Source organism: Rhincodon typus, chromosome 13, assembly GCF_021869965.1.
Source record: "Rhincodon typus isolate 14 chromosome 13, sRhiTyp1.1, whole genome shotgun sequence".
In the NCBI taxonomy this organism is placed as follows: Eukaryota; Metazoa; Chordata; class Chondrichthyes; order Orectolobiformes; family Rhincodontidae; genus Rhincodon; species Rhincodon typus.
The window spans coordinates 71,586,441-71,600,014 of NC_063344.1; positions in this window are offsets into that span (position 1 = coordinate 71,586,441).

Here is a 13,574-nt window from a genome sequence, read left to right on the forward strand (position 1 = left end):
AGAGCTGGATGAGCGCAGCAGGCCAACCAGCATCAGAGGAGCAGGAAGCCTTCCTGCTGCTCTGATGCTGCTTGGCCTGCTGTGTTCATCCAGCTCTATAAAATGTAATTTCTATTTGTTTTACATTTCTAACACTAATGAAAGAATCAGATACCATATGTGTAAAATTATGTTTTCAGTGCCAGGGAGATTTTTTGGTTGCAATTAAGACTTAAGATCTCACTTTCTCCTCAATACACCAACTATTGTTATGACTGGGGAGCGAATGGGCAAGTTCCCAACTTCCTGCTAATGAATTGAATTGACTCTATCAGTGAGGACTGTTAGAATCTGATTTGTGGAGGTGCAAAGTAAATGAGACTTCAACTTCTGGATTTCCAAGTTTACTTATGTGTGTGTGAACTCATTACCATAGAATCCCTACAGTGTGGAAACAAACCATTCAGCCCAACAAGTCCACACTGACCCTTGAAGAGCATCTCACCCAGCCCCATACTCTATCCCTGTAACCCTGCATTTCCCATGGCTATTCCACCAAACTGGCACATCTTTGGACTGTGGAAGGAAACCAGAGCACCCAGCAGAAATGCATGCAGACACAGGGAGAACATGCAAACTCCACGTAGACAGTTGCCAAGGGTGGAATCGAACCCAGGTCCTTGGTGCTGGGAGGCAGCAGTGCTAACCATTGAGCCACCATGCTGCCCTGTTTAATATATTCAAATATAATTGAGTGCTGATAGCTTCACCATTCTACATGATGCAAAATTCAGACTATTGTACAGTAGATAGGCAGAGGTAAGGGTCTGAATCATTAAAGTCCTACATACACTTCACATGAGGAAGCTAGAGCCATTTAAATTGAAGATTTATGGATATTAAAAAACATCTTGGCACAATGACAGTCTGTTTTGTTTTGTTCCCAGATTTCTGAAGCAATCTAAGAGTTGTACCTCCCATAGTATGACCTATTGTCATAGTAACATGATGTTTGGTTTGCATATTTAGCTGACCCCGTCCAATAAGGCCACCAGCTGCCATTTTTCAATCTTCACAGATCTCCAACTGTGCCTCTGAAAAACGTCCTCTCTCCTGATGGATGACTCTTTTTATGCTGCTGACATCTCTCATACCTACTCTGTGCCTTGCTACCATTATCTTCATTGTACCAGAGAGGATGCATTCAGAGAATTTGTTGGGCACTTTTTCCCATCATTTTCATGGGATGTGGATATTGCTGGTTGGATCAGCATTAATTGTCTATTCTAACTGCTACAACTGAAAGGCTGCTGGTTATTTCAGTGGAAAGTCGACATCTCAGGAGTTACCATTGACCAGAAACTGAACTGGACCTCACCATATATATACTGTGGCTACAAGATCAAGTGAGAAGCTAGGAATTCTGCAGCTGAGGGTTGAGCTTGTAGAAGTTTATAATATCATGAGGGTCATGGACAGGGTGATTAGCCAAGGTCCTTTTCCCAGGGTAGGGAAGTCCAAAACTGGATGGTAAAGCTTTAAGGTGAGAGGGGAAAGATTTAAAAAGAACCTATGCGGTAATCTTTTCATGCAGACGGTGGTGTGTGTATAGAATGAACTGCCAGAGGAGGTGATGGAGGTGGTACAATTATAACATTCAAAAGGCACCTGGATGGGTACATGAATAGGAAGCGTTTAGAGGGATAGGGGCAAATGTAACTAGATCAGTTTAGCATATCTAGTTGACAAGAACGACTTGGCCTGAAGAGTCTGTTTCACTGCTGTATAACTCTACAACTCTTTTTGACTCTAAGTAACTCTCCTGACTCCCAAAAAATCTATTTACCATCTACAAGGCACGAGTTGGGAGTTGAATGGAATACTCTCCACTTGGCTAGATAACTTGCCTAGGCTCAAAAAGTGTGATTCCATTCTGGACAAAGCAGCCTTTCATGCCCTTGACCACTGACATGCAGTAGCAACACTGCACATCATCTACAAGAAACACTGCAGAAGTTCACTAAGACTCCTTACACACCATCTTCCAAATCTCTGTCTGTAACACCAACAAGGACAAGAGCAGCAGATACATGGGAATACCACCCCTGCAAGTTCTTCTCCAAGCCACTCACCATCCTAACTTGGAAATATATCACTTCAGAAAACTTTTCTGAAGAAGGGTCTAGGCCCGAAACATCAGCCTTCCTGCTCCTCTGATTCTGCTTGGCCTGCTGTGTTCACCCAGCTGTACACCTTGTTATCTCAGATTCTCCAGCATCTGCAGTTCCTACTATCTCTGAAACGATGTTAGCTGAGACTAGTTTTCAGATTACTTTCTTATTAGAATTGTACAAAAGGAGAGTTATACCTTAGGAACATGAGGAGGTCATTTTGCTTCTGGACTCTGCTCTGGCTCTCAGTTGGGTCATCCTAGATCTACACTTCACTCCATCCTGCATCCCAAACTCTAAATGACCCCCAAAATCCACACATTTTAGGGGAAGGGGATTCCAAATTCTCACAACATTATACGAGAAAGCATACTTCCTGATTTTACTGCTGAATGCCTGGCTCCAAGTTTAAAATCAATATTCAGATCACAATATTCAGTTCTTGGGATTACTTGAGAGAAAACTCAATGCTGAATTTTAACCTTTTCAGCTGAATGGGCTAACTTGGACTAAGTGACCTTTTGTATCTTATGAATTGGATTTAATTTGAATGCCATGACTAACTGAGACTGTGAAATGCCAAAATGGCCTCTGAGCTAAAGGTCTGCTTCATGACCTGAGGATACCCCAATGTGCTTTCCAGCTAATGAAGTATTCTTTGATGTGAATTTACTGAAGCAATATATAAATACAGTGGTCACTTTGCACATGATGTTGAGGTGCTGGAATTGGACTGGGGTGGACAAGGTCAGAAATCACACGACACCCGGTTATAGTCCAACAGGTTTATTTGAAAACACAAGCTTTCAGAGCCTTGCTGCTTCTTCAGGTGTTATTGAGAGAGGTGGTATCGGACGCAGAATTTATAAATAAAAGATCAAAGGTTCACACCAACGATGGAGACATACTAAACAAACCTAAGATGCTGTTAAATCTTGTACTTGCAGATACATTCTATTTTGTTCAAAAAGCACATAATTTATAGACAGTCAGTCAATGTAGTGTTTTCTGAATTTCTACTTTAGAAATAAAACCAGTCTGATTCCAAACCAAAACACAAATAGACTCTAAACAAGGCCTCACACTTAACATGCATTGTCTGACCCAAAATGTCACCTCTTCTTTACAGTGATAACGCCTTTAGTTCTCTCAGGACCATGACTTGAAAGAAATTCAGGGATTTACATATACATATTAATCAATTAAAACCTTCTAACTGGCTAAAGATTTAACAGCGTCTTAGGTTTATTTAGTACATCCTCATCAGTGGTGTGACCCTTTGATCTATTACTTATAAATTCTGTGTTTGAAACTACCTCTCTCAATAACACCTGAAGAAGGAGTGAGGCTCCAAAAGTTTGTGTTTTCAAATAAACCTGCTGGACTATAACTTGGTGCTATGTGATTTCTGACCTGGTCCACTTTGCACATAGCGCCAAGATTGTAATCAGATAATCTCTTTTTCCATGTTGATTGAAAGATCAGCAATAAACAGTATATCGCAAAAAAAAACAGCCACTGCTCTTACTCAAAATAATCCTAGGGGATTTTTTAGTTTCACCCAAGAAGGCAGACAGGACCTAGTTGAATGTAGGGTCTGAAAGTTGCCACCTCTGACAGTGCAACATTCCCTCGGTACTGCACTGAAGGATCAGCCCAGACTTGGGTACTAGTCCCTTACAACCTCTGACTCAAAGATGAGCATGAACACCACTGAGCCAACACTAGTTTTGAGCAGGATTCATTATTAAACTTCGAGTCATAGAGCTGCACAACATGGAAACAGACCCTTCGGTCCAACTCATCCATGATACCAGATGTCCTAAATTAATCTAGTCCCATTTGCTAGCATTTAGCCATTATCCCTCAAAACCCTTATTCATACATCCATCCAAATGCCTTTTAAATGATGTAATAGTATCAGCTTCCACCATTTCCTCTGGCAGCTCATTCCATACACCACCTTCTGTGTGAAAAAGTTGCCCCTTATGGCCCTTTTAAATCTATTCCCTCTCACCTTAAACCTATGCTCTCTAGTTTTGGACTCCCCTACCCCAGGGAAAATACCTTGTCTATTCACCCTCTCCATGCTACTCATGATTTTATAAACCTCTATAAGGTCACCCCTCAGCCTCCAATGCTCCACAGAAAATAACACACCCAACCAATTTGGCTTCTCCCTTTTGCTCAAAACTTCCAACCCTGGAAACATCCTTATAAATCTTTTCTGAACCTTTTCAAATTTCATAACATCCTTCCTATTGCAGAGAGACTAGAATTGCATGCAGTATTCCAAAAATAGCTTAACTACTGTCCTGTACAGCCTCAACATGATGTCCCAACACCTATACTCAATGCACTGACCAATAAAGGCAAGCGTACCCAATGCCTTCTTCACTATCCTGTCTACCTGCGACTCCACTTTCACAGAATTATGAACCTGCACCCCAAGGTTTCTTTGTTCAGCAACACTCCCCAGGACCTTACCATTAGTGTGTAAGTCCTGCCCTGATTTGCCTTTCCAAAATGCAGCACCTCACATTTATCTCATAATAATCTCATACCTCACTTTTATCAATTAAACTCCATCTGCCACTTCTTGGCCCATTAGCCCATTTGATCAATGTCCCATTGAACTCTGAGTTAACCTTCTTCTATGACCACTACACCACCAATTTTGTTGTCATCTGCAAACTTACTAACTATACCTCCAATGTTCACATCCATATCATTTACATAAATGATGAAAAGCAGGGGACACAGCATTGATCCTTGCAGCGCATCGCTGGTCACAGGCCTCCAGTCTGAAAAACAACCCTCCAACACCACCCTCTGTCCCCTACCTTTGATCCAATTCTGTATCCAAATGGCTAGTTCTCCCTGTATTTTGTAGTAAAGGAAAGCACAGAGAGTGAAGTCCTAAATGTTGGAGCCAGTATAACATGAACAGATCAGAGGGCTGAGATAGGATTTCACTAGGAACTCAGATCTTTCAGGTTTTCAGTTCAGAGAAAAGTAAGAATCTACCTGACAACGTGGAAAATTAAACATGTATGTCCTGTGTACAAAAAGCACCCCATCAGTTTACTCTAAATCATGAGTAAAGTGACGGAAAGTGCCATCACCAGTGCTATCAAGCAGCACCTGCTCAGCAATAACCTGCTTAGTGACACCCAGTTTGGGTTCCGCCAGGGCCACTCAGCTCCTGACCTCATTACAGCCTCGGTTCAAACATGGACAAAAGAGCTGAATTCCAGAGGTGAGGTGAGAGTGACTGTCCTTGATATCAAGGCTGCATTCAACCGAGTGTGGCATCAAGGAGCCCTGGTAAAACTGGAATCAATGGGAATCAGGGGGCAAACTTTCTACTGAAAAAACTACCTGTCCTGGTGCCCATGCCATATTTAAAAGACTCAGATGAGCACTGGCATTCCAAAGCTGCTCGCTCAAGGACAGAAGATGTTGGGGAAGAGAAGATGGCACTGCAATTCTCTAACAGGCAGCTGGAAGTCCTGGTGGAGGGTGTGGTGCAGAGGACAGGAGTCTGCTTCCTGGAGGATTGGCAGAGGAGGCCATATCAACAGACCCTGCCAGTCTGGTCTGAGGTTGGAACCCTGGTCAATGTCATCACACCGTGTTGAGGGAAATGGTCAAGAGTGGCATAAAACGGTCAATGGCCTTTACCATTGTGGCCAGGTGAGTGCCACTCCCATCACTCTGCCACCTCACCCGCACTCGATCTTTGTGATTGCATGCACCTCCCAGCAAGCCTCTTGGGTCTACCATTCTCACTGGTGCCCACAACATCTCCCTGCTCTCACTGTTACTCAAACTACAAACTCTACGCACACTCTGCATCACCTCCCCACTCATTTGGGTCACTTCACCCTCTTTCCCTTCTGCCCCAGCACTAACAGCTGTGCCATTCTCTTTCATCGCACTCAATCCTTTACTTTCTCCCATTCCAGGAAAAGGCAGCCCATAATGAAGCAGAGTGCTCTGCGGCAAGTACCCAACATTGAACTCCTCACCCAACACAGTCCTTCGCAGGAGAAGACCAGAAATGGCTTCTGTGGTAATGCTGAGGTCCCAACAACTGTGTAAATCCAAGCCAGCACCGTTATTCCACTACATCTCTCACAGCGACCCCACTGTCAGTGTCGTTCATTATGCACCACTCCTCATTATTGGCCATGATGCCTTCTGTCTCTTGTGTCTTGCTGGTACCAGGAAGATGTTCAACTCTTCTCGGGAGAAATGGCAGGCAATCCCAGAATCCACATTCTCAAACACTGAGGATAATTACTAAGGCCTCAGAAGAAGCATTGGCAAAGCAGCCTCCTGCTCAAGCCAAGACACTGACTCCTTGGGTGGAAATGTTAGAAAGTGTAGGACCACAATCTGGTGAGTACCTCACTGTGACAGCTCCACTGCTGAGTGAGGAAGAAACGTTCCAGGCTATTGGCACTTGGGGTACTGCCAGAGACTGGGTACCTGCTCAGTCCCAGGCAGGAAAAGAGATTATGGTGTCAGCTGTCAGGGATTTCATCCAGATACACATGGATAGCAGGAGGGAATGTGGGACAGAATGGCCCTCATTGCCCAGAAGTTGCAGCAGTGCAGTGTCTGTCTGTTTGCCTCCAGGGACAGGTTGGTAGTTGTCAAGGAGAGCAGCTCCTGCATCCCATCGTCCCAGTCACTGGGTCTCAGGACCTAAGACATGGTATCAGGAGAATGGGGGATCCTGGTGCATACTCCAGGGGCCTCTCCCCTACCTGGAGACCCGGGCAGTGCTGGAGGGTACCCAGTCAGAGGAGGAACCACACATGGGACCCTCAATAGTCTCCATCAGGGCACTCCTTAAGTGACTGGGCCCTCCACTCCCACCTCTGTCCAGGAAATTCACACTGAAGAGGGTGGCCACAGATTAGGGACCCTGCAGGCCTGTGTCCTGTACAGTGCATGTGTTTGTATTAAATGATATTTCCCTTTAAACACCTTCATATCAGTGGATCCTGCAGCCACCCTCCCTCACAGGTTGAGACAACTGCCTCACCCACTCTGAATGGGGTCACAGCCATTTTCTTCCTCATTGTGCACTTTCCATTTCCAGCCTGATTGGAGGTGACAGTGAGTGCTCCTCGGACATTCACATCTCCTCCTTGGTAGACCTTCCCCTGAACCCCATGGGCTTCAACCTCCCAAACCCCTCACAAGCCCATACATGTGCCTGCTCCTGCCCACTCATGCCCAACAGCCCCTGGGATATGAGGTGACCACGCTGGCTGTGATTATACACTGTCCCTCCCTTTGAAGTCAGTGAGTTTCTGATGCTGAACTAGCCCCCACCCTCCATGAACCCAATGCATCCATGCTTTACCCAGTTCCCCCCTTTATAGGTACCATTGGACCCCCTTACAATGGTCTTTCCCCCCAAGTTCCCCAGCCTGCAGCCCCTAATCCTGAAGAATCATTAGCCAATGCCCCTTCCTGTGAAGCAGCCCTTGTCCTTCTCCAACCCCCTCTCCCTTTAGTTTCTGTGAACAGACCCAAGGAGTGACTATCACCTACCCTCTTGAGAGAACTATCCACACAGCGCTGGTTCAGAAGGGCCCAGGTCCCGGACTGAAGGCTGTATGTCCCCATGATCATATTAGACTGAATGCTTGACTCTGGCTGATGGCCTGGACTGGTATCAGAGCCTGCCCATGACTCACTGTGCCAGGACCCCCTGACTGGCAGGTGCCTGATAGCTGCCTGCTTGTTGCACATGTGTAAGCTGCTGATGCACGGTGTCGGTGTGAGGTTGATGTAGCACAATGCCGTACAGAAAGACATCCACCCATTAGAATGAGGAAGAATATACTGCTGCAAGAAATTGCCCTGAAAGAGGCTATTTTCCAGGCTACCTTTGCCAACCTGATTCATCCGTCAATTAGAATTGTCTGTGATTATCAGTACACTTTTTTTTTAATGGGCCACCATTGTCTCTTCCTGTGTATTCTGTCCTACGTTTTTACTGGTTACTGATAGGGGGCCTGTAAATTATTTCTTACTTCTTATCTTTGATAATTTTGTATGCCTGCTTTGTGAATTATCCTTAATTCCCTTTGGTAGAGACAAGAGTTGGGAACAAGTGACCTCTGCTTGGCCAGGATGCCCTGCCATTATTAACAGACACCAGGCCATTTATTGGCTTAAGGCAGAACTCTCACCCCCAATAACAAAGAATTCCTGAATCCAAAAGCTGCTGGCCAACCAGAGCAGCTCTCTCGCACCAGCAATGGGAATGTTGCCCACTGCTGGGGGCCATATCTTTAGCTTCTGTCCAGCAACAGGGGCATTAGGTTTTACCTGACATTCTGAACACCTAGACTTGGCACCTGCTGCCATGTGTAAAATCCCAGATGTGGAGGAAAGCCCTTGATGCGCACCTACAGGTCCCAGCTTGGGGAGGTCATGATTGACGGATTGTCTAATCTCTCCCCCATTGCATACATATTTGCCAATGAACCTTCCTGTGAGGATGGTGGGGGTGTGGGACCATGAGACCAATCTTTGCAGCTTGTAAGTTTACAAGTTGCAGTCTATGTGTTGCACAAACTGAAGACATTTCCTGTTTAAGGTTTTCGCAAAGATCTGTAGCTCGGGTTGTGTGTTCGGTTGTTGACTTGCTCGCCGAGCTGGCTTGTTCTCGTTCAGACATTTTATCGCCATGCTAGGTGACATTATTAGTGAGGCCTCCGATGAAGCGATGTTGTTCTACTCCGCTTGGAATTTATACTGTCTGGTCTGTTATGGTGAGTTGTGTCATTTCCGGTTCTGTTCTTTATGGGTTTGTATATGAGGTCAAATTCAATATATTTGTTGATAGCATTACGGGTGGAGAACCACGCCTCTAGGAATTCCAGTGCGTGTCTATGTTTGGCTTGGGTTACTATGGTTACCTTGTCCCAGTTAAACTGATGGCCTTCACTGTCCGAATGTACTGATTTTAAGGAAAGTTGTTGTGCCGTTTTGCTGCTAGCTGATGTTCGTGTATTCTGATGGCTAGTTTCCTTCCTGCCTGTCTGATGTAATGTTTGTGGCAGTCGTTGCATGGTACTTTGTAAACTACGTTGGTTTACAACGACTGCCACAAACATTACATCGGACAGGCAGGAAGGAAACTAGCCATCAGAATACACGAACATCAGCTAGCAGCAAAACGGCACGACAAACTTTCCTTAAAATCAGTACATTCGGACAGTGAAGGCCATCATTTTAACTGGGACAAGGTAATCATAGCAGCCCAAGCCAAACATAGACACACACACGAATTCCTGGAGGCGTGGTTCTCAACCCGTAATGCAATCAACAAATATATAGAATTGGGCCCCATATACAAATCCATAAAGAACAGAACCGGAAATGACACATCTCACCATAACAGACCACACAGTATAAATTCCAAGCAGAATAGAACAACATCGCTTCATCGGAGGCCTCACCGATGATGTTACCTGGCATGGTGACAAAACGTCTGAACGAAAACAAGCCAGCTCGGCGAGCAAGTCAACAACCTCACAATTCGTGTAATAACATGCATTTGCCCAGATAACAAGTCACAGTACTTGAGAAATAACTTGTGAAATGCTTCGAGAGTTTTCTGAGACAATTGAAAGGGCTGTTATATAAATGTCAGACTGTAACTCTCAGTTTCTGACTGAGGTCATCATTCCTTTGTTCATTTCAAAGTACACAGTTCTCTGATCATAGGATATTTTTAACTATGATCTCCGGCAATTTGCTAACATTGCAGTGAAGTGGGTGTCATTTAAGGATCTGTCTCCTCAGTCCCTTTGTAATTTTGGCTATTGTAATGCACAGTGGATTCAAAGCTCGAATGTTTGCTTGGTTTGCACACGGTATTGATTAGACTGGGTCCGCGGCGGGGGACGGAATGTTTGCAAATGACTCGGTGGGATGACAGCAAATGTCACCAGTGAAAGGACTATAGTCACATAGTCTGCAAAGACAGCTCAAAGCCTAAAATAAATTGCAAAGTAAAGACATCATTGCATGAGTGAGGAAAAGAAAAATTTGTACTTATGTAGTGTATTCATAACTTCAGGAGATAGTGTAAAGAGTTAGTCACTCTTGTAACATAAGAAATGCAGTAGTCAAATTGCACACAGTAATGTTGCCCACATAGAAGAGTGATAATCTGATGAAGGATCCATATTGAATTTTGGCATCTTTACGTACTAAAGATATTAGTTTTACATCATTCAGGGGATGTGGGCATCACTGGCTGGGCCAGCATTTATTGTTCATACCTAGTTGTCCTTGAGAAGGTGGTGAGGGTGCTTTTTTAAACTGTGGCAGTTCATTTGCTGTAGATAGATGCACAATGCCCTTAGGGAGAGAGTTCCAGGATTTTGACCCAGCGACAGTGAAGGAACAGTGATACATTTCCAATTCAGGATGGTCAGTGGCTTGGAGGGGAACTTGTTGCTGGTGGTGCTCCCATGTATCTGCTGCCCTTGTCCCTAAATGTAGGGGTGATTTGTTTGGAAGGTGCTGTCTAAGGAGTCTTGGTGAATTTCTGCAGTGCATCTTGTAGATAGTACATACGGCTGCTACTGAGTAGCAGAGGTGGACTGAGTAAATGGTTATGGAATTGGTTTGTTGGAGCTGCACTCATTCAGGCAAGTGGAGAGTATTCCATTACACTCCTAACTTGTAGATCATGGACAGGCTTTGGAGAGTCAGGAGGTGAGTTATTTGCTGCAGGATTCGTAGTTTCTGACCAGTTCTTCTAGCCATTGTATTTATATGGCCTGTCTAGTTCAGTTTCTAGTCATTGGTAACCCCCGAGATGTTCAATAATGGCAATATCATTGAATATCAAAGGGTGATGGTTAGATTCTCTCTTGTTGGTGACCATAATACATTTTCAATTGTTGGATTAATAATGTCCTTTTGGAAGGAAACTTCTGTCCTTACATGCTTTGCCATACATGTAACTCCAGACCCACAGTAATGTGGTTGACTCTGAACAGTTGTCTGAAATGTCCCAGCCAGCCATTCACCCCAAAGTCAATTAGGGATAGGCAACAAGTGGGCAGCATGGTGGCTCGGTGGTTAGCACTGCTGCCTCACAGCGCCAGGGACCTGGGTTTGATTCCACCCATGGGCGACTGTCTGTGTGGAGTTTGCACATTCTCCCTGTGTCTGTATGGGCTTCCTCTGGGCGCTCTGGTTTACTCCCACAGTCCAATCATGTGCAGGCTAGGTGGATTGGCCATGCTAAATTGTCAACAGTGCTCAGGGATGTGCAGGCTGGGTGGGTTAGCTGTGGTAAATGCAGGGTGACAGAGATAGGGTAGGATGCCCTTTGGAGGGTTGATGTGGACCCGTTGGGCCAAGTGGCCTGTTTCCACACTATAGGGACTCTATATTAAGTGCCGGACCAGCCAGTGATACCTGTATCCCATGAAAATAAAATCACAGCTCCCAAGGCTGAACTTGTGACACACCAAATGTATGGAGCAGAAATCAGTTCAAACCTCCACTTAGCTTTTCCTGAACTGTGTGAGGTTCCCCTCCAGCCTGCTTTCAAATGTTCACATCCCTCATCGATCTCCCTGATAAAAACAGAAGTAGTGGTGTTACACTCAGCAGTCCTGCCAACTTCAGTGAAGGGAAACAAAGATCAATTTCTGAAGGAAGGTCTTGACCTGAAATGTCAATTTTCCTGCTCCTCTGATGTTGTCTGGCCTGCTATGTTCCTCCAGCTTCACACTGTATTGTTTCAGGTCTATGACCTTCTATCTCCACTCCATAGCTCGTACCAACCTACAACCATCTGAGACATCGGAGTTTCTCTAATCCTTCATTCTGCCACGTCCTAACCAACTCCTCACCAACTTTGACAGCCATGCCTTCACCCATTCAGATCTGAACCTTGAGAACTCAGCACCTAAATTTATTTTCCCTACTTTAAATTGCTCCTTAAAACCTATCTTTTAGACAAAGCATTTGCTGACATATTTGTTTCCCACTGCTTTTGCTCAATGTCTGTTCGTTCTGTTCGATTATGTTGCTGTGAGACACCTTGGGGTTTTTGTATCAATGCGCATTGGTGTTGGTGGTGGTTTTTGCTGCAAGCTTAGCCATTTCTTATAGCATTGTGTAGCAAGTTGAGAGGCTGGAGCTGTGGCCAGGTATTCCAACAGGTGAGACAATGAATGACCAGGTTGACTGACTCTAACACCCAGTCAATCTCAACAGCACAAAGACCTAACTAGGAAAAAAAAGCAGTTTATGCTCCTAACACTGAATTAATCAGCAGAGCGTATAATGCTGTTGTGAAGACTCAAAAATAATAGGACTGCTGTTAATTGGCATTCTGTTGTGTTGTTTCAAAAAGATATTTATTTTTGACCTGAACTTCTCTGCAATTATTTACTTGAATTTATTTCTTTCTGATTATAGATTTTTTTGCTGGCGTACAGTTACCCCTTTACTTTCTGTGCCTTACCTTGGTGTTCATTTTTCAGATATAACATTAAAAACATCATTCACAAAATGTTGCGGAGATTTTTATTCAGATTGGTTGCTATAATACCAGTGGAAATCCACGATGTAAACGTAGAGCACAGAAGGAGGCCATTTGATCCATCGTACCTCTTTTGTAGAGCTACCTAATCATCTGCACACCTCTTCTCCCTCCCCATGGTCCTGTCAGATTTCCTACCTTAGGACAGGATTTTACAATTAGTCTTTGTATCATAGAATTCCTACCATGCGGGAGCAGGCCATTCAGTCCATCAAGTCCACACCAACCCTCCGAAAAGCATCTCTCTCAGACCCACCCCGCCTCCCCTAATCCCATGACCCTGCATTGCCCATGGTTAATCCACCTAGCCTGTACATCCCTGGACACTATAGACAATTTAGCATGGCCAATCCATCTAAGCTGCACATCTTTGGATTATGGGAAGAAACTGGAGTACCTGGAGGAAACCCACATAGACACGGGGAGAATGTGCAAACTCCACACAATCTGTCACCCAAGGGTAGAATTGAACCTGGCTCCATGACGCTCTGAGGCAGCAATGATAACCACCGAGCCATAGTGCCTTCCCTGCTTCCTGCTTTTCCTCACACCTATACACTCTGGCTTCCAGCATCTGCAGTCCTTATTGTTACTAAGTCACTGAAAACCAACACTGCGAAGTCGCTTCCACCTTGAAAAAGATTTCCCCTTCCCTCCTTAGAGAGCTCAGTGCGTGTCTCTCCCACTGCAACCCCACTCTGCTCCTCTACCCTGAAACTCTTCAACCACATTCTGAAGCAACCTCGACATGACAGCCATGTCTCCTTCCTCAGTGATAGTAGGAACTGCAGATGCTGGAGAATCCGAGACAACAAGGTGCA